Below are 10447 nucleotides of genomic sequence, written 5' to 3'. Positions count from 1 at the left end.
TTCATTTCTTGTTTTTACTATTCATTTTGCCTTGAATGGCATTCATTTATTCTTTATCAACATTTTATTTTATTTGTTTAACAATTATGACTGAGTTTTTGATTTGCCATCTATGTCCTGGACACTGTGCTAGATGCTGTGGATATTATGTTTCTGTGTGAACAAACCTGACATGATCCCTACCCTGAGAGGGCAGAGAGAGTAAACAGAAATTAATAGGTATTATCATCTTGTGATAAAGGGTAGAAGAAAACAATGATGCTGTGAGAAAAAAAAATGATGGAATGTTGTTAGGAAAGGCCTCTCTGTTACCTGCTCTGTGAGCATTCCCTGACCAGCCCACACACGAGACCTACTGTCATAGCTCCTGTTTTCCATTTGACACTTACCTTTTGCAGTTAGTTATTGGTATATCCAGGCCTCTGTGCACACCGACCATTAGTTTGCTCAGTACAAGTAGAACAAAGAGAAATGCACACAGAATTTGGAGTCAGAGGGACTGAATGTGAATCCCAGAGTTCCTTAAACTCTGGAATATTTAACCTTCTAATCTCATGATTTTAGTCTGTGTTCCCTGGAAGAAGAGCCTAAGGTAGAAAGTCTGGTGTGCAAGTAGCTGATTGGAGAAGAGATCCCAGGAGTAGGAGTGAGGGATAGGAAGCAGAATGGGGAAGAAGAAAGGCCCATGCAAGGATGCACTGCTGAGTTGGCAGTGGGCCATGGGGCCTCAGCAAGAGCCTATGAAAGGTTCTTGGAGGACTCAGAGAAGCATTTAACTGTCGGTCCATCCCCCAGTGGTATCGGGAGCCTATGTGAGTGTGGATCTTCTCCATTTCTTAGCTGTGGATATATGAGCTTCCAGTGGATGCCACAGGCCCTCCATCTTAGGTGTCTGGGACTTCCCAGGGCAGGAAGCAGGAGTGTGGCCAGACCTTGACCAGTTGCCCCCGAGTGTAGCTGGGCAAGCCTGCATGGTCTTATTTTGTTACAACTCGTTTCATTTCCGCTGGAGTAAAAGATGGAAGGAAAGGGTTCAAAATTGAGATGTCTGATACCCTTAACTCCAAACCAGAGACGAGAATAACATCTGCCTCTTAAGCTTGCAAAAAGTTGAGATGTTTTGTGTGGGAATTTCCTATCAACAAATACTACTTGTTAAGGCCATTAAAATGATCTTTTGTCTATACAGCTAAAAAAGTGCCCGGTACACAATTAAATAAGAAATGTGAGCTAGGTGAGTAAGTAAATAGGAAGTAAATAGAGGCATCCCAGCCTCTTAGTAGAGACCCCTACCAGTGCAGCAATATTAAACAAATACAGTTCCATTCTGGTGCTTGCCACATCCAGTTAGATTTGATTGAAGTAAAGTAAATGGTGACAGAAGAGACATGTCGTTTTCTCTTTTTTTCTTTTTCTTTTTTTTTTCCCCCGTAGTTACTTGGGTTTGAATCCAGGGGTTCTCTACCATGGAACTATATCCCCGGCCCTTTTTAATTTTATTTGGGGACAGGATCTCACAACATTGTCCAGGCTGGCCCCAAACTTGCTATCCTCCTGCCTCAGTCTCCCAAATAGCTAGGATCATGGTGGTGCCCCACCTCACCTAGCAAAATATTTTTTAAAAGCTTACTGAAGAATTCGTTGAGTCTATAAGGTGAGAAAAACTTTATTTGCCTATGAAATGCAACTCCTTAATGGCTTTAATTCCTCTGGTCTTTTCCAGTATTTGATAAGATACACAAACAGAAGTTGGGTGAGAAATTTTTCAGAACTAAAAGTTAAGGTTCTCTTTGTATTAAAAGGGTATTGACTATGGGGAAAGGAAAGCAAGGCAAATTGCATTCTGCCACAAATAATAAAGCAGACAGAGTGTGTTGACATAGTCAGTGGTTTCTTGCGATTACAGATTAACTCAGTTAAAGTCAGGCAGTGCCAACCCAGGAAGGTCTTATTTTGTTACAACTCATTTCATTTCAACAAGCACTTACAGATCTGGTGATAAGCAGAGCCAGGCACGGGGCTCAGAAGGTGAGGGAGAAATTCAAGTTTCAGTCTCCAGTGACCAGGTGCATGGATGTGCCATTTGCTAACAGAAGAAAGAGGTTTGGGGAGAAAATAAAGCCAAAGTGGAAGAAGAGTACAGCATATTTGGTAGAGGCATCTACTTAGGTTGTTTTGGTTTTTTGTATTTATTTTTGAGACATGAGATCCTTTTATAATATTCTCACCTATGAAAAGGCTGGGAAGACTCCCCAGGCTGTCATATATGTTTTTTATACAGAAAGAATGTGGCCCAGGAGATTGAGCAAAGATGACAGGAAGTCCATGTTCCACCTCTTGGGGGTACCTGGCCTAGACTACATCTTCCTAGAGAAAGGGCCACGATAGCCTGATGCTTTTCATTGGCCTCTTTCCCTACATCCACTCCCCACCCTTCACCCTTCTCTATACTCAGCTGACTAGTATGGACTCTGTCCCTCACCTTATAGCTCATGGCTGGTTCCACCAATGGGAGCCATGGGCAGAAGACCCAAGGGAAGAATCTCTCTTGACTCCCTCTTTGCTGGGTGGCCACTGATTGACTCCCTTTGGTGCAGGTCACATCTCCCACAGCTGTTGTTCCTGTTGGGTTCTGAATACAGGGCTATCTCCTCTTGTCCCTCAAGGTGGGGGGAGAGTAATGGCTCCCCATTATTGCTAACCCCCACATACTGTACCTTTCTAAATTGTGCCCACACCTTTGCAAATGGTAACTTCCGCTTATACTTTTCTCAGTTATCCATAATTATGAGTATGTCATCTGTTTCCTTCCAGAACCAGGACTGAAGTTGAATATTTTTCTCATTAATACAAAGCGGCATCTTCATTCACTTACCATGTACCTGTGGAGCTGTGACCCCTGTTTCTAATTCTTATGAAGGTGCTTTATTATCAAGGGGGTATGTTCTAGAACTCGGGCATCCTTGATCCATTCAGGAAGCCATGCCAGACTTGCTTTTCAGTAAGAACCAAAAATTGGGTTAGAAAGGAATAGGGAAGAGTGAGTGAGGAAGAGGAGGATGTCAGAGGAGGAAAAGCCCTGTGGATTATCAGTATCACCATCCCTCCATCAAGCCTTCCTTGGGTAATGACACTCAAAAATGTTTGATTTGGGATAGAAAAACAGATATCAACCCCCACTCCACAGGATGAACTTTTCCCCTTCTTGAATTCTCTCCCTTTCCTACTGAACTTGAATTCTCTCCCTTTCCTACTTCCTTTCCCTTCCCCAACTCAGGCCACATAAAACTCCTTCTTATTTTGTTTTAACATTGGAATCAAGGACAATAGAATATATTCCTTAAACTCTCAAGTTAAAAAAAAACACATCAGAAAGCCATTGATTTCTGCTCCCCCATGCCATAGAAGTAGAGAAATAGTTTTGAAATATGCATGTCTGACTATCTAGACTTCAGTTTGTTCATTTGTCTACTTATGCATTTGTTTTTTCATCCATCAAATAGCTTCCAAATGCGACCTAATACTCTGTTGCTGTTGTCTGCCTGTTACTAAAGGAAGCGGGATGAATCGAGCAAAGGATCCCACAATATGAGCAAATGCAGCACTAGAAGAAGGAAAGGGCGGGTGGAGGAGAGGTGAGGTGGGGCCTGCAACCCACCCCTCCTGTAACTATCTGAGCCAGGCAGAGGCCAGATGGGGCAGGTGACTCCAGACAGGCTCAGGCTCACCTGCTGTTCAGGTGCACTGTGCATGCGGATGCTGACAGCCCCAGGGAATGGGGAGCCTCTGTGCTCCCACATATTTAACCCAACCATAGGTGAGAAAGCCTGAGATCTTGGCCAACCTAGCACAAAGGTCAAAGGGACAAGAGCCTGTGAGCTTTCTCCTTTCCAGTCCTTTCCATCCTCGGTAACAAGGAGACCACTGTGGACTCACCAAGAGTGAGCTGCTGTTCTTCTCTGAGCCTTGCCAGGTTTTGGACATGGAGCTGCGCTAATTTGGAGTTGCTGAGCTACAGGGCAGTGTTAAAGAGAGGTTCTGGCATCTCAAATTCACTGCTCAAATATCTAAAATGTGTATTACAGGAAGCTGCATAGCTTCCAAGCAGCATTTATGAAATTAAGCTTTTTAAAAAGTCATGGTAGTTGTTTGATGTTCTGGGGAAGGTACAAATGTCAAGCTCTTTGCTGGAGAGAGAAGGTATCCTGCTGACATCCCGCCTCTGTCTGCCAGGCTTCCCCAGGAGCCTCTCACTTCCTGAGAGCCACGAGTGAGCCATGCACCCTTACTCAACCCAAGACCTTTAACCCTCTAGTTTTCTCATCCCCACCACTTAGCTATGATACTTGTACCCAAGTGACAGACTCTCCTTTAACTTCTTCCTCAGCCCTCCCTTTCCCACCATGATTAAATGAGGGGGGAAGGAATACGACTTGAATTAAGATCTGCTTTCTAAAATATTTCCTTTTTAAAAAATTTCCTCCCTTTCTTTTTCCTTCTTCACCTATTTCTCCCGACCTCTTTTGTTCAGGAGCTTATTCAATTATCATTCATTCATTCCTTTGTATGTGGAGCCCAAGCTGAGGCTACTGTACCTCCTTCCTCCTCCCTATAACAGTGTACACTGAGGTCCGGGGATGCCAGGATGGGGCAGACCTGCCGTGGTTCCACCTGAGTGATGGAGCCTCCTAGGAAGGACACGCTCTACAGGAGGAGAGAGTGGAGGCACTAGGTTCAATGTGATGGCCCAGGATCAGGGTGAAGGGCAGGGTGATCCTGGTGGCACTTGAAGAATGGCATAGTGTCTGTCACTCTGATGTCTTCTGGTCTAGTCCCCTGGGATGTGTACTTGAGTCCCAAGGTGAGGGTGTTGGAATAGACAAGCAAGTACAAACTAAAATAGTTTGTCCTAAAACGTTCCTAAATTTCAGAAAGCAGTGAATAATAGCATCAACTGACCTCCGAAGCCAGGCCAACATCAACACCCTTGACCCTCGGCAAATGCAGGTTTGGCAAAGGCAGCAGTAGGTGCAGGCAGGAAGGTAAGGCCTTCACAAGGCTACTTTGGTGTCAGTAGCAATGGAGACCTCAGCCCTAGAAGCACAAGCAGGTGAGGGAGAAAGTCGCAGGTACCACATGTAGCCGCAGGACAGTGGTGGTCAATACGTATGAGAAATTTCTGCAGAATTCCAGGCTTTGGGACATAAAACTGATGTGAGCCTCTGTGTGGTTAAGGCAGCCACAGAGTGGATTAGGGGAAGTCCAGAGGTCACCGTTTTGTGTTTCTCACTAAGGTCCTGTCTCACTGCAGGCAGCTGAATTTAGGGACACAGGTTATTGAACATGCCTTAACTCCAACTCAGTTCCAAAAGCAGAACTTACAGGAGCTTGACATGAAAGTCTCAGCCATCAAAGGGCCACTTTTTAAGAAAAGAAAGTGAAAGAACCATAATTAAGGAATAAAGACTGGGAAGAAGGCAAGAGAGGTGCCATAGAAGGAAGCGAGCCACACAAACATCCTTGCTTGGTTTGAAATCCTCTCTTCTGAGCTCAGTGGGCCTAATCAAGATCTGGACAAGAATGAATCCAGTTGGAGATAACATTTTGTTTTATAAATTTTTTTGAATTTTATAGGATTCCTTTCTTTCATTATAATTGTCAATTCATCTGAATTGTACTATATAATGGGTTTTACTCTGACGATTGTACACACGCATATATGATGCTCTTATTGTATTCACCTTCCCTTCTACCCTCTCTTACCCTCCATGCCCTCTGCTGTCCTGCCCCAGTCCCCCTTCTTAATCATCTCTCTTCTATTTTCAGGTCTCCTCCTCCTCCTCCCCCTCCTCCTTTCGACCCTCCTCCCTTCCTCTCTCCTCTTCCTTCCTCCTCTTCTTCTCATCCTCCTCTTCTTCTTTACCTCCCCCCTCTCCACCTCCTCTCCCTCTTCCTATCTCCACATAGAAAAACATGCAATACATGACTTCTGTGTCTGGCTTATTTTACTTAACATGATAGTCTCCGGTTCTATCCATTTTCCTGCAAATGACAGGATCTCATTCTTCTTTATGGCTACATAATAATCTATTATGTGTGTGTATACATATATATCACACTTTCTTGATCGATTCATCTGTTGGAAGACACCTAGGCTGATTCCATATTTTGGTTATTTTAAATAGTGCCTCAATAAACACGGGATGCAGGTTCTCTTTTGTATGCTACCTTCATTTATATATTGAGAAATGGGACAACTTCATCATATGGTAGTTCTATTTTTAGATTTTTGAGAAACTTGCATACTGTCTTCCATAGTGACTGTTACTAATTTACGTTCCCACCAACAGTGTATAAAGGTTCCTTTTCCCCCAACATCCTTACCAGACATACTTTTTCTTTTCCTTTTTTTTCTTTCTTTCCTTCCTTTCTTCCTTCCTTCTTTCTTTCTCTCTCTCTTTCTTTTTTTGATGATAGCTATTATAACTGGACTATGATAGAATCTCATTGCAGCTTAGCATTACTCTGATGGCTAACAATATTGAGCATCTTTCATATATTTGTTGGCCATTTGTACTTTCATAAAGTGTCTATTCAGTGCTTGTTTATTAATTAAATTGTTTGATTTGTTTATTGTTAGGTTCTTTGATTTTTTTAATATATGCTGGATATTAATCCTCTGTCAGATGAATGGCTGCTGGATATTTACCCCCATTCTGTAGATTGTCTTTTAGCTTTCTTGATTGCTTCCTTTGCCATGCAGATGCCTTTAGATATATTCCCATTTGTCAATTCTTGCTTTTATTTTCTGAATTATTAAAGTCAAAATATCCAGAAAATAATTGGGTATGCCAATATCTTGAAGTGTTTTTCCCAAGTTTTCTTCTAATATTTCCATAGTTTCAGGTCTTATATTAAGGTCTTTGACCAATTTTAAGTTGATTTTTTTTACATGTTGAGGGATAGTGATCTAGTTTCAATCTTTTACATGTGATTATTCAGTTTTCCTAGTACCACTTGTTGCAGAGGCTGTGCTTTCCCCATTGTATGATTTTGGTATCATTGTGGAGATTCAGATGGCCATAGATGTGTGGTTTTATTTCTGGGTCCTCTGTCTGTTCCACTGAGTCACATGTCTGTTTTTATGCCAATGCCACACTGTTTCTGTAATTATGGCTTTGGAGTATATTTGGAAATCAGGTATTATTCTTTTTGCTCAGGATTGCTTGAGTTATTCAGGTCTTTCATGCTTCCATATGAATTTTAGAATTGCTTCTTCTAGTTCTGGGAAGAATGCAATTGCCATTTTGATGAGTATTGCTTTGAATCTATAGATTACTTTTGATAAATGGCATTATGACAATATTACTTCTTCAAGTCTCCATCTTCTTTTATCTTCTTTCATTTCCTCTTTACTATTTTATAGTAATAGTCATTGTAGAGGTCTTTCACTTACTAAGTTGGGTTTATTTCTAGGTATTTTATTTCAGTTTACTTCATTTTTGAGGCTAACTTAAATGGCATTGCTTTCTTGATTTCTTTCTCAATGGGTTCATTATTGCTGTACAGAAAAGCTACTGATTTTTGTATGTTGATTTTGTTTCTTGCTACTTTGCTGAAATTATTTATCAGTTTTAAGAGTTTTTTGCTGGAGTCTTTAGGGTCTTACAAGTATAGAATCATATCATTTGCAAACCAGGATGATTTAAATTCTTTCTTCCCTATTTGTAATCCTTTCATTTTTTTTCCCTTTCCCAATTCTCTGGCTCAAATTTCTATTACTGTATTGAATTACAATGGTGAGAATGGATACCTTTGTGTTCTTAATGATTTTCAGAGGAAATCTTTCAGGTTTTTCCCATGGCTATGGATTTGTCCTACATAGTCTTTTATTATTTTGAGGTATGTTCCTTCTTTACCTTAAAACAGAGCCTTGACTGCCTCGCCATTCATCAGCTCCTCGAGGCTGTCTGACATGGAAAGAGAGAATAACTGACTACAGAACCAAGATGACTGCTCAGCCTGCAGGCCAAGGGTGCACTTGAGGGTGATCCCCAGCCACCTGGAGGCAGGAGGCCCAAGGAGAGGGAAGCTTATAAGCTGGGCTGATGTCCCAGGTGTGACCACACAGCACTTGCTCCTCCACCCTCCCTCCTTTTCAGGAAAGGTTGTTTGGCAGCCTGGGCTGCTGTCTTCCTTTGGAAAACACTAAAGCCTGGTCCAGGGTAGGGGCTTCCTGGCTGCTGAAGGGAAATGAAGCAGAACATGGGAGTTCACCTCATGTGATCAGAAGTAAAACCCAGCGATTCAAAATTGTAGGCCAGACCTGTATTCATGTGTGCTGGTCCTCAGCCCTGGGAGGCATGGCTGCTTAGCTCAGAATAGGTGCTGAGAGGAGGAACTAACTGCATGGAGCTGGGGAAGGAGGCTATCTCCATCCTCAGTGATCCTCTTTTTCTTGTGCTGCCTCAGTCCTGCATATGTGATGAGTGTTTGCATACATTGTTTCCTTTGTTGATAGATGTCATTTTCCCCATGTTATAGCTACTGTGGCCCAGAAGAGTTGAGTAAATTGTCCAGGGTGGCACAGCAAGGAAATAGGTCTGTAAGGGCAGAGAGGTAGGGAGGGCTGGAACACACAGGAGTTCAATTTTGTCTTAATCATAGAGAAAAGAGGAGCTAATGGGCAGGGAAAAGGCAGACTTGCATTTTGAAGAGGACATTCTGGTTGCTGAGTGGTTTCCAAAGTCACCCAGCCAAGACAAAGGAAGAGGGTCAAAGTCCTATACTGACCAAAGAACCAATGTTGAAGTTCTTGGGAATTATCAGAAAAGGTGTGGTATTTTTCTTGGAAGGTTTCAGACTACAGAGAGCAACTAAGACTCTGAGAGTCTCAGAAGCTTTCAGATCTTCCAAAATCCTTGTCCAGCATCCTTGTAGCAGAGCTTCAGGTCCCTTGACCACAGAAGCCATGTATCTCATGAAGGACAGTGCCACTCTCCCCCAGTTTGGAAGGTCTGTGTTTTTAATGCATTGAACATCACCTTTGTCAAAGTAAATTGAACTGGCAATAGTAATCGAGTTATGAGGAAAAAGTGAGAAAATTAAGTGGAGAGCCTTACTAAGGGCCTGGCAAGTGAACTGGTGCTGGGAGGTGAAGTGCATACACAGAGTCCTTCTTGGAAAGCAAGGAGAGAAATGCACAGATGCTAAGTCAAGCCAGAACAAATTATGTAGAGATTTTTCCTTGAGGAACTAGAAGGTCCCAGATGGAACTCTGGGTATGACCATGGACATTTTATGGCTGAAGCTAAGAAGTCAGAAGAGAGTGACTCCCCTAATTTTCCAGAGAGGAATCAGACTCTGGGACAGGCTGGGGTCTCTGGTCATACTCCTTGGATGAATGAATGAGGCACTAGATCTTGGTTGCATTCCTACCCCAGGGCATTTCCCTCTCCCCTATCACAGGAGAGAACTAGCCTCCCAGGAACGCTTCACTACATCGTCTTATTCCATGTGTTCTGAAGCATTTATCATTATCTGAAACATTCCTTTTTAATCCACTTATCTACATACCTATCATCAGTCTCATGGTCCCAAGAACAGAAGCTTTTCCATCTGTGGGAAGCCATGTTTCAGAGCCTATCCCAATGCCTGTTCTGACGGGCACTTTTTCTTGAAAGAAAGCCATAGGTGGAGAAATCAGGAAGCTGGAATTTTATAAATATGGTACGAATGTCACCAGTTGGCAAATAGAAAATCCAGGCAAATAGTTCATTCAGTGTTTATGTTATGAATCAACTAGGTAGAGTGATTTTTCATCACTTAATTATCTTAGAATATCTCCAGTACTGAAGCATGTGTATTTTTATAAAGCAAATGTAAGAAACAATATATTAATGTCAATGAAGTAATGTATACACATAATTCACTGACAAAATAAACTGTTTAAAATACTTTTTTTTTTACTAATATCATTGTGAAAAAAAGTCCCTAATGCTCAGCCAAAAGTATGGAAAAAAGCAACTAAACATTTGTTGCTTTATTTTTAGAAACACAAAATTTAGGTTCTTCCTTGTTTTACTATGTTTCCAAACAACTACTTGAAGGTTTCAGAACCAAATAATTTCAATAGAGCATTTTTTGAGCACACAAGCATTATAAGATGTCAGTTTAAGATTCAGACCCAGCCTCAAGAAAAAAAAAAAACTATACCAAGAAGAGTATTCCAATTAATCATATCCAGGGAATAATCAGAATAACTGAAGTTATGAGAAAGAGGTTAGGCTCAGGATGTCTCAGTCCTCCTCCTTCTGTGTTCATGGGCTCCTGCTATATGAACACAGCCTAGTATGATCTTGACCTCATCACAGTTACCCTCAGCAGAGGCCCAAGTGCAAGTGGTGCTCATTAAAATCTGTTGGATCAAGATGCCAAGGGTAACTGC

This window comes from Ictidomys tridecemlineatus, chromosome 2 (genome assembly GCF_052094955.1).
Source record: "Ictidomys tridecemlineatus isolate mIctTri1 chromosome 2, mIctTri1.hap1, whole genome shotgun sequence".
Classification (NCBI taxonomy): domain Eukaryota; kingdom Metazoa; phylum Chordata; class Mammalia; order Rodentia; family Sciuridae; genus Ictidomys; species Ictidomys tridecemlineatus.
Note: the sequence above shows the minus strand (reverse complement) of the source record.